The sequence below is a fragment of the Athene cunicularia genome, assembly GCF_003259725.1.
Source record: "Athene cunicularia isolate RWA chromosome 1 unlocalized genomic scaffold, athCun1 chr1_part1, whole genome shotgun sequence".
Taxonomy (NCBI): Eukaryota; Metazoa; Chordata; class Aves; order Strigiformes; family Strigidae; genus Athene; species Athene cunicularia.
Window position 1 is genome coordinate 34,705,664 of NW_020799091.1, and position 8,541 is coordinate 34,714,204.

Here is an 8,541-nt window from a genome sequence, read left to right on the forward strand (position 1 = left end):
AAAAAAAAAAAAAAAAAAAAAAAAAAAAGGAGAGAAAAATAGTTACTGTCATCTGGCCTGTCCCACAGTATATATAAAAAAAAAAAAAACAAACCAAACCACAACACAATGAGATGAAGTAAAAAGAAGATAACTATCCAGTGATTTTTAAAAAATGCTTTTACAACAAATAGTTTCAGTAGAGTTAGTACTGCAGAAAATCATGGGAAAATATGTTTCAACTTGGTCTTTAAAAAAATTATGGATAATTTTATACCCACTAATAACATTTGTAACTATGGTAGCTAAGATAACGATAAGGCTAATCAGATCTCTTGTTGTAGGGTATACTCTGATACCATGCTGCAGTCAGGAAGGAATTATTTGTATCCTGTGTAAACTATAATTTAATGCAGCTGGTTACATGTCTTAATGGAGGAAATTTCTGCTAAAACATTAGGTGAAGGCAGTGCCCAAAGGAAGCTGTGACCCCACGGGAAGCCCATGCTGGAGCAGGCACCCGGCAGGACCTGCAGCCCCACGGAGAGAGGAGCCCACACTGGAGGTTTTCTGTCAGGACTTGTGACTCTGCGGAGGACCCACGCTGGAGCAGCCTGTTCCTGAAGGACTGCACCCCAGGGAAGGGATCCACACTGGAGCAGTTCATGAATTACTGTAGTCCATGGGAAAGACTCATGTTGAAGTCTGTGGACTGTCCCCCATGGGAGGGACCCCGTGCTGGAGTAGGGGAAGCGTGTGAGAAGTCCTACCCCTGAGGAGGAAGGAGCAGCAGAAACAACAACTGCAACCCCTGCCCTCCGTCAGTAGTGGAACAGGAGGAGGTAGAGAAAATTTTAAGTAAACTTAAGCCTGGGAAGGAGGGAAGGGTAAGGGGAAGGTGTTTCAAGATTTGTTTTATTTCTCATTACCTTACTCTTATTTGACTGGCAATAAATTATGTCACTTTTCCTAAGCCGAGTCTGTTTTGCCCATGACGGTACTTGGTGCGTGAACTTCCTGTCCTTATTTCACCCAAGAGCCTTTCATTATATTTTTTCTCCCCTGTCCAGTTGAGGAGGGGAGTGATAGAGAGACTTTGGTGAGCACATAGTGTTCACCCAGGGTCAACCCACCACAGCACTAGTTTACTCCTTTGCACTATGATCTAGAATACCAGTCTTAGCAGTGACATCCAAATTTAGTATGGGTGAGACTGTTAAACAGTGAGAATATTAAATTAGTGAGAATAAGAATGTAGATTATTTTTTTTTTCCTTGAAAAATGCACTATTTGTGTATAAACCTGTTAAAAGAGAAATTGTTTTAATTTTAGTTTGCTTGACTTTTATGTCTTAAATTTAGATTTTTACATAAAATTTGTAGAAAACCAGTAAAATGCAAAGTATCTATGGAGAAGCTGCATAAAACAGGAAAGATTTCAGGCCTATGCATTTTTTACTTTACACCTATTGTAAAACCATGGTTTCCTGGGATTTCTTATAAATATGGTGACAGCAATAGCCGTGTAAAAAATGCCATGTTGATAAGATGTGCAAAAATCTAGAAACTGAGCCGATCCTGAAAAGTAGGATTTCTACACACTTTTTATTTATTTAAATTATGCTGTAAACCAGATTCCAGAAATCTAGTTAATTTATCCTGTTAATTGAGGTACTCTTACAAGTTACCAAACATATTACTGTTAATCAGTTTTGCTTTTTCTCTCACTGCTGAGAAATTTTAAAAGTTATTTACCACCTTCAGGGTAGAAGAGAAAAATAGTGATACCTATTTTTTCCAATTTTGTAAAATTCAGTATGGCAGTCTGTACACATAAAATCATTCAGAAAAAGCTTAGTACATTTCTCTGGTACATATAGACCGCTCTTGACATGCTATTAGTCTGCAGAATGACAAAAACTATCTCTTTGTCAAAGCTTTCAACAAAAATGTGAGAGTGTCCCTATATTTACAAATGTAGAAAATGAAGCACAGGGTGGCAAAATGACTTGACAAGCTAACAGGACAGAATGACAGAAGGAACATCCTTAGGGGTTAGAGCTCCTAAGTCCTGCTCCTCTGGGATATGCACTTAGAGACTCTTCTCTGCTCAGATGATAAAATTGTCAGACAAGTGGTCCTATCAAACATGCAATTTCAACCATGTGTTGTAAGTAAACATGTTCTCTTTATTTCATTGCACTTCAGTAACAAGAGATTTACGCAGGAATGGATATAATTATCAGAGAAGAAGAGTGAAAATTAGGTCCCTAGAGGCGGTTTGATGGTCTATGAAGATGAAGGTGGAACAGGTGTTTGGGTAACTATATAAAAGTCTTTACAAAGTAAGTCAGTAGTTACTGTGCTTGTAAATATTCTGTGTCACTCAGGCAAAATATGTGGAAAGCATAGTGAGCCAAACTGGGACTTCTTTGCAAGGAGAAACATGAGAAACAGAATATATGTGCAAAACATATTGCTTTTTCTGAATAGCTCCATAAATATGGATCTATTTAAAACCATGGGGAGAAAGCTTAGCCCAGACCAGCATCAACTCAGACTTACATGCCATGTATTGAGCATCTTGGGATGAAAATATTTTTGTGGAAGAACTGCTCTAGTTCAGCAATAAGGCTCTTAGCTACAAAACATTTTCTATTTCCTCCTTGGAGGCAATGGCAGGGGGGAGTTCTGTTTCTTCCATACACACACACACACACACACAAATTATTTGGTGATAGACAAATTTACATGAAAATAGGTGGACTGTAGTTAATGCAATTTCCACTTACACTTTGTGTGACTGCTGATCACAGTGGGACCAGTGGGACCTAATGTGACATTACGATCTACCACAAACAAATATAACATCACAAGCCTATATAGCCAGAACAAGGAAAAGCAGAAACAGTCAAATCTATCAAATTCTAAATTTACTACTTATATGAGAATAGCCTTGACATAAAAGGGAAAATGTAATCTAAAATTCTGAATGAATGGGGGGATACAGGAGTCTGAACAGAGGTGGTTGACATTATTTCAGATACCTAAAGTATTTTGTCTGCCTCCCAATGCCCCTCGAAAAGATGGGAGTTACAGTTAAGTCCTGTATCATACCTGCCACTCCTGTGTGGATGTTTTATGCACTGTATGGCATCTAAAAAGACACCAGGCACCCATGTTAGGAACCTGAATTGCCTTCAGATTTCTGTGCGGTGCCCTGGAGAATATGCAGTCAAAATATATGGAGCAAAGAAATCTATCTACATTTAATGTGGAGTTCAGTAAGTAAGGCTGCATCTAAATTGCTTGGTAAGTGTCTCTGTGGCAGGCTGGCAAGTACTGGTCCCCTTATCATTCAAGTCAGAGACCTGTTAGCAGTGCAGAGTGGCGGCTTTCCAGCCTGCACACCTGAGTTGCCTTTCCATAAAAGAAAGTGTTCATTTTTTCAAAGGAATATATTACTAAATTTAAGCTCTTGCCAGGGAAGGTTTGGGCAAAATGTATTTTTACTTCATACTAAGAATGTGTCAACTGAAGCAGACTTCATAATCTGGTCTGATTTTTAAGAAAACTGTAGGAAAAAGGTGAGCAATAAGACTTGCCTGTGTGTAACATGCATGAAATTGGTATTCATTATCCCAGACTGTCTGTTGCACAAAAAGACACTGATCTAATATGTGTCAGGTCATAATATAGAGAATAGAAGATTGCTTGCGTTTTCCTCTTCATGGCTGCTTTCTCTGTACTCTCAATCAGATTTTCTGGCAGCAACTTAAGCAGCAATAAAAGTATAACACAAATTTTTCTTCATTTCAAGCTGTTACAATAACAGATTAGAATTCCACACTGTGTCAGCAGTCAAATAAAGCACACAAACCTAGGTGGTGTGAAAACATTACAAGGCATCTGGACATTAGACGGAATAAAATATAAAATGCATAATCTAAATAAAGGTAATTCATCAGTTAACTGTAGCATGTGTCTTATGAAATCATTACTTTCAAGTTGTTTAGATAAAATGCAAACTTCTACATATTTATCAGCATGCAATTTAAAAGAAAATAATCAATTACAAAAATTAAATGAAAGCTGTTATATATTGCTAGAACAAGTTAACTGATTAATTTAGCATATAATGCTAAAATGTATCAAGAAATATTAAAACAAAGATAAATTAATCCAATTCATATTATTAGATGCTACATTTATTCTAAATTTCTAGTGCAGTTAATTTTGAATCCCAACAGAAAATTTTTCTTCCTTTGTATTTCTTTTTTAATAAGTCCAGATTTATGCTGATCAAAGCAATCAAAGAATATCAATCAGAAATCCAGCAGAGTACAACTATCAATAAAATAGGTATACAAACAACTACTGAATTACCTAAATGTCAGTTACATTAAAAGTTGCTTTCCTATATGTTGATATTATACTGTTACATTTTTTCATTTGTTCCATACACAGACATAAAATATCACAGGGAAACAATAAGAAAGCAAGAAAGCAAGAAAAGAAAGCAAGAAAGCAAGAAAGCAAGAAAGCAAGAAAGCAAGAAAGCAAGAAAGCAAGAAAGAAAGAAAGAAAGAAAGAGCATGTGCTTAAAACTAAATTCCTTCTAATTTATATTGAAATGCCTTGCCTTTATGGTATAAATACTAATAATGTGCAATCCTCTTCTTCATTTACAATTGATTTTTATGTTATCCTAAAAAAATGATAAAAATTTAATAATCTTTGTACCCTATAAATCATACTGATATTTTAAGCTTCTTTCTCTGTGAAAGTCTTTATCTTGTGGGCTGCAAAATATAATACATTATCTGAAAAACTTTTCTCTTGGAATACTTGCATTCTCTCTTAGAGCACAGTTCCTCGTTGGACAAGAGCTCTGTTAAAGTAGTTGAATGAATTTTCTGATCTCAGTAATAGGGCAAGCTGGAGAATGACAATTCTGTTTTGTAAAAACTTGTAATATTTAACATGATTTACATCTACACTAGACTAAAAACTAGATATTTTGGTCTGTTTTGCTTTTTGGGGTTTTTTGGTTTTGTTTTTTTGTGTGTGTGTGGTTTGTTTTTTTTTGTTTTTTTGTTTTTTTTTTTTCAAAACAGACATGCCAAAACACATGTTTTTAAAGGGGAAGATATCGGTTCAGCTGTAACTCCTTCTGTTTCTCTCCCTCTCTTCCATGGGCTGGTTTCAATCTCTTGTTCATAATTTTGTCATAAATGACTGGAAAGCTTAGGAACTAAAAATTTCATTATAAAAAATTTCTGCAGTATTTTTTTTCCCTAGAAATGTTATAGCTCAAATGGAAGAATATATTGTAAAGAAATACACCAGTAAGAAAATGTTCTGATTAGGACTTACACTATTTTAAAAACCAAATAAACCATACAAAGTGTAGAAAGTTTTTAAATGAATTTTTAAAGTAATTTATAGTGTTTCAAGTTCAAAAAAATGCTTTCTCAGAAGTACTTAATGTAAAATAACCAAATGGTCACGGGTACAAGAAGAGAAATTCTTTGTTACCTATCCATGGAAACAATTGATTTGACTCATTTTTCAATTTATTTTTCAATTCAAGTTCACAGTGCCTGATCATTCAGTCTAAATAAAATTTCAGATATCGTTCAGGACAATATTACACATTTAGTTCTGCTCTTTTCCCCTAGGGATTAAAAAAATTGAGACATACCAAGCAGTTTATCTACTTAAATATTACAGCAGGTAGGACTGATCCAGCATGGGCAATGAGCTCTTCCAGCCCATTCCAACACACCTTATGGTAAATTGTACATAGTCTATCGCTTTTGTTTACCCAGAAGTTTTGGAATAACTTTAGCACTTTGTTTCTGACAAGATAACATGCTTTAATTTGCTTCTGAAAGGAAATCACCTATGGGTGATTCCTTCCTTCAGAATGAAACATTTCCATGACATCAGTGTCCCAAGGTTCACTCAGAAAGGCAGAATTTTCAAATTATCTAATATTTATATGTAGTACAAAGTTTCTTTACATTTATTTTCTCTGCATTCATAACGAAATGTGTCAGAAGATTCCTTTTTTCAAGATGCTTCCCAAGGTATTTATGCAGCAAGAGTTAATAAGCTAGTTCTTGTTTCCTGAATACTGAAATTCTAAAGCATATATAATCATGGCTCAGCTTTTCCTTTGAAATTGCAGAAGCTTGTTTTTGTTTATGATCTGTCTCGAGTCTGTATAACAGACTGTCCAGGCCGTACAACAGTTTGTTTTCCAGTCTGTTTAGATGATGTAGTGTTATCTGCAGTTGTTTGTTTATTTGTATTTCATCTTCAGGAGAATCTGGTATGCACCAGACAGCTTTGTCCCGATAAAACCATCTTATTAGAGCTTGGCATTCCTGTCTGAGTTTCTCCCTGCGCTTTCATTTTCTTTGTTCCACAGAAAACTAAAGTAAGCCTGGCCCAGCCTTAACATTGCTTCAGTGTTATGTATACAGTGTTTCTTATTATTTACAAGCTTGTTATTTTAGAACATTGCTACAGAGAATAATTTTAGCAGGTTAGATATTTCCTCCAATACTTCACTTGTAATATATAAAAACGTTTGGTTTATGTTTAAAAACAAATATTGTTCAACTGTTAGCAATATTAATACTATTAATCAAGTTTATAAACATCTGTCTTACAAAAAAGTAGGGATAAAACCAATAAACCATCCTTTCAGGCTTATTTCAGATCCAATCTTTCTTTACTGTTTGTGAAATGACATTATTTACATTGGGAAAAACAAACAAGTCTTTAAAAAACTATCTAAAAAAACTCTCAAATGGATGTTCAAATATTTGAAAAAATTAATGCAATATCCTACTAGTTTGTAAATTACTCATCTAGACCTGGTGAATTTTACCCTGAGGTACTTAGACTTCAATCTGGTGAAGCAATAAAAAAATTTTAGTGCAGGACAGTTAAGTTTCCAGATTATTAACAGGATAAACACAAAGTTTACCTGTAAGAAGGAATAGCCAGACTATTATAGGGTTGTTATCATACTTTCACCTTCAGAAAACTGCTGGGACAGACCGTCTGTTGGTAAGGATGCAGAAGATAGCAAAAGGCTAAGTAACAGTAAACAGATATGTCAAGAATGAATTACATCATTCCAAAGAAACTTTGATCTGTAGTAAGGTAGAAAAAGACTTGTTGTCACATACCATAATGTAAGTAACGTATGTGATACTGCCACACATCATGTTCTCACTACAAAATGAGTGAAATTCATCTAGATAGAAATATTGTGATTTGTGTGTACATTTAGCTGAAGATCCATACTGAAGAAGTAGGTATCGTGGTGAAGGGTCAAAACAGAAAGGTCTGTCAAGTGGTGTTCCACAGAAGTCTGTTCTGAGACTGCCACTATTTAATATTTTCATTAATTATCTGTACAGTGGAATAGAGGCAATGTTTATTAAATTTACAAATTATACCAAACTCAGAGCAAATTCAAGCACATTGAAACACAGGGTTAGAATGCAAAATTATTTACAAAAGGAGAAAACAGTACAAAGTAAATAGAGTGCAATTCAAAATGGGACAAAAGCAAAATGTCATTTTAAAGTAGATATAAATAACCACGAGTATAACAATGAAATCTATGAGTTAGACAGCAGCTCTGCTGAAAAATAGTGAAGGACTCTCTGGCTTAGTTACACACAGTGGGCATCTAGCACACTTTGATATATGCTATGGAATTGTGTCTGCCCTCCAGCAACCCCTCCAGAAAAGCATGTCACTGTTGGCCTCGTGTCATACCTGGGGGTCACATCTGCATGTCTCAGATATGCTAGGGCATTTCAAATGGCCCTTGGCATCTGCGTGTGTGGGTAACTGAACTGAGTCTCAAATAAATACAGCCAGTGGAGCCCAGAAGGCTCTTTAGCTCACCTGAAAGTAGGAATATACACACTGTCAAATGAATAGCTCTCCAGGATACACTGGGCTTGATTCAGTGACCTCCAGATGTCATCTCAGGAAAGCACAGGTTTCCCGTTGGTTTTGTGTCATTCCTGGCAGTCCTATCCCGATCTTTCAGACAGATTGGGCACCTCAGATGACATTAGGCATCTATGTGCTGGTGGCTAAATCAGACCTTACATTTCCAGTGGGTCTTGTGGAATCACATGACCCTGTATATGTCTAAATACATCATTCTGGCTGTTTGTGTCAAAGACCTGACAGACATGTTTAGACATTTAGGCTTACACATTCTGAGATTAATTCCATCCTGATTGGATGAAAAGAACTCATTTGATTTCCTCATCAGGACTGAGCTAATGTATAAGAAAAGAAGAATCTAGAAAAATATGTTATACAAAAATATTTCAGTCCCAAAATATAGGAAAGGTTGCTAATGAAGACTGATTTCCTTGTCCATGTAGCAAAGACAAGAAGTACTGCTCCTAAAGTGTAGAAAATAAGATTTAGTTTATGCATGAGTAAAAACTTTTGACCTGTACAGAGGGTGAAGATCGTCTTGGAATATCATGGAATTTGTATCAGCAGAAGTTTACAA